Source organism: Seriola aureovittata, chromosome 6 (assembly GCF_021018895.1).
Source record: "Seriola aureovittata isolate HTS-2021-v1 ecotype China chromosome 6, ASM2101889v1, whole genome shotgun sequence".
Classification (NCBI taxonomy): Eukaryota; Metazoa; Chordata; class Actinopteri; order Carangiformes; family Carangidae; genus Seriola; species Seriola aureovittata.
In genome coordinates, this window is record NC_079369.1 from 28,604,377 (window position 1) to 28,606,991 (window position 2,615).

The window sequence follows — 2,615 nt, forward strand, 5'->3', positions numbered from 1 at the left end:
ACACACACACACACACAGATTTAGAGATGGCAGGGCTTTGATTCAAGAATGAAAAACATGCATCCTTATATCATACACTGTAGAAGCTATATTCTCACACAACCTTAGCGATCACTATACAACATTGACTGGTAATACATATTACGCTTAGTGAAGATACTTGTTGCACAGTAAAGCAGTTTATAGTCAGTGGTCAAGAAATTCAACAGATTTGTGTTTGTGTTTTATTTATTAAAGTAACTATTTTTAAGTTTTGCTATTGCTACATAGCTGATGTTTAGCAGCTGTTTGTTTAAAAGTCATGTCTTCTCTTCTTCTGAAGTTAGCATGCTAACCCTCCAGTCCGCCCTGAAGAAGTAGCTCTGCTCAGAGGACGTATTATAACCTCTTGTCCTCCAAGCGATACAATCACCACCACCTGCTCCCACAAGATGGAACATTTGGCGACAGAGAAAAGTTAAAAATAGCCCCTTTAACAGTTTCATTCAGTTAATAGGTTGTTCAGTTGTCCTTTGATATACACCTACATGTCTGTATAAGGGCCAGAGTATGCTCTGTAGTCAGTGCTTATAGTTGTTCTGAAGATGGGATGAAAAGCCATTTGAAATAGACAGAGGGAAGTCGAAATATCACTTCCACACCGAAACATATTCCCAGGAGACATGGCTTTTTCACAGTGTTGCACTTGATAGCTTATATGAAAAGTGACAGCTGTTGTGTAACAAATAAGAAAAGAGAGAAGCTGAAAGCCTGGGTTCTCTAACCTCCACACAGCTGACACATCACAGCAGAAAGTTACAGAAGTTACACTGGAAAGGTTTGTGAGGTTTTCTCAGGACTGGAGAAAGTAAAGAAGTTATTTTACGGTGCATGTACTGTAATTTATTTTAACAGTATATTACTACATATTGGATTACAGTATATGACAGTAGGATAACTGGGTTTTACTGAAATTTCACAGTATATGGCAGCATGTTACTATTTATTGACAAAGGGTAATACAACTTGTTACTTTTGCATTTAAATCCTATAAATCCCCCATTTTTTTTTAAAGGTAAAGCAAGACAAAACACATTTAATAAAATATTGCTGTAGTTTATTACATGTCCTCAAACAAATTTGTATTACAAAACTCACAACCACAATACTGCATAACCATATTTGTGAGAAGTCTCCATTAAAATCCTCATGGGTGAAGAGAACAGTGTTACAGAACTCTATCACGGTCTAGCTGGGAAGCAAGTCTTCTGTACAAGTAAATGTGAACTGCATGACAGCAAAAGTGAAATGGAGAAAGGGAAAGGAGAACAATGGAGTGGCCAGTGAGGGGGGGGGCGATTGCAGAGTATGGCTGGTATCCTCAATCACCAATGACCAGTGCCTGTAAAAAAAAAAAAAAAATGAGCACTGGTGATATGAAACAAACTTCTGAACTTCTGGAAAGTTCTATGACATGCAGGATAGACAAACTTAAAAGAGGCACTGGGTTTACAACCGTGGGTCCACATGTGCCTGATTATGTTAACATATCAGTGCAAGTCTTAGCACACATGTCACATGATATCACGTTGCTGTAGTCGAATGTCTAACACACTGACTCACCTCATCTCTCCACCTGCTGTCAGAGACACTTTGGTAATTCCAGCTCTCGACTTGCTTTTGAGAATCTTCCTGCCTGTCTCCCCTGCAGTTGTACAGTCAGCTCTGTATACGATATACTGTAGCACAAGTAAACACAAGTTAGCTGTGTCTTCACACTGCAAAGAACAAGTAACTTTAATAAAGTTACCTTTACTGGCTGTTGGCTGCTTTTAATTGAGTATCTAAAGACGCTGTACCTTACTTACAAAGCTGTTTAATGAAAAGACTGGAAACAACACCTTCGCTGTTAGCTACCTAATGTTGCTCAAACTGCAGAGCTTGTCCAATTTCAGTGAGCTGACCTAATGAAACATTAGCTGAAATGTCAGCAGTTCAATAATTATGCAGAGAAAAAAATACTGGACAATGTTAATTTCATGAGATAAGCGTAATGTTACCTTCTTGGTTGAAGTCTGTAGTTGAAGGACAGCTCTCTACCGAAGCTGTGCTTGCCAGAGTCAAGCTCAGAAATAGCTAGTGAGCTAAATGAGTTGTATGAGAAGTTTGACTAATAAAAAAATGTTATCACCAAAACATAAATATTAGTCTACAATAATCAGCACGATGATGATGGAAAGTGACTGGAGCTACAAAGGGATGAGTGTTTCAAAAACGTGAAAAATACTGTGTTATGCTGATAAATTACAATTAAAATGAAATACAGTATCATACTGTTATAAATCCACAGTAAATTTACAGCAATTCATTATAGTGTGGGTAAAACTGAAAGTGACGCACATTGACCTGTCCAGATACACCACCAGCACGTATCACTGTTTCAGACTGAATGGGGTGTAAAGAAGTTTAAAGAAATCTGTTTCCAAAGCTGTTACTAATAAACATGTCTGATTTCTTCATTTTTCTAGTGACCTAGTTTCTTTGCATGAAAAACATGCTGATGGGGCTTCAAAATATTTAAAAAAGACTCTTTCTAAATGTTGGAGGACAAACATGTACTGAACACATTTGTCAGG

The 2,615-nt window shown here is 37.7% G+C and overlaps 1 long non-coding RNA gene across 1 annotated transcript; it reads right to left on the reverse strand.

Moving 5' to 3' along the window:
* Window positions 1-1,126: 1,126 nt before the first annotated feature.
* On the reverse strand, window positions 1,127-2,104 carry LOC130170449 (uncharacterized). The gene is made up of 3 exons (XR_008827985.1): window positions 2,040-2,104; window positions 1,603-1,718; window positions 1,127-1,381 (listed from the first exon to the last, which is right to left on the reverse strand). It is a non-coding gene; the product is annotated as an uncharacterized LOC130170449 (long non-coding RNA).
* Between the last annotated feature and the right edge of the window lie 511 nt (window positions 2,105-2,615).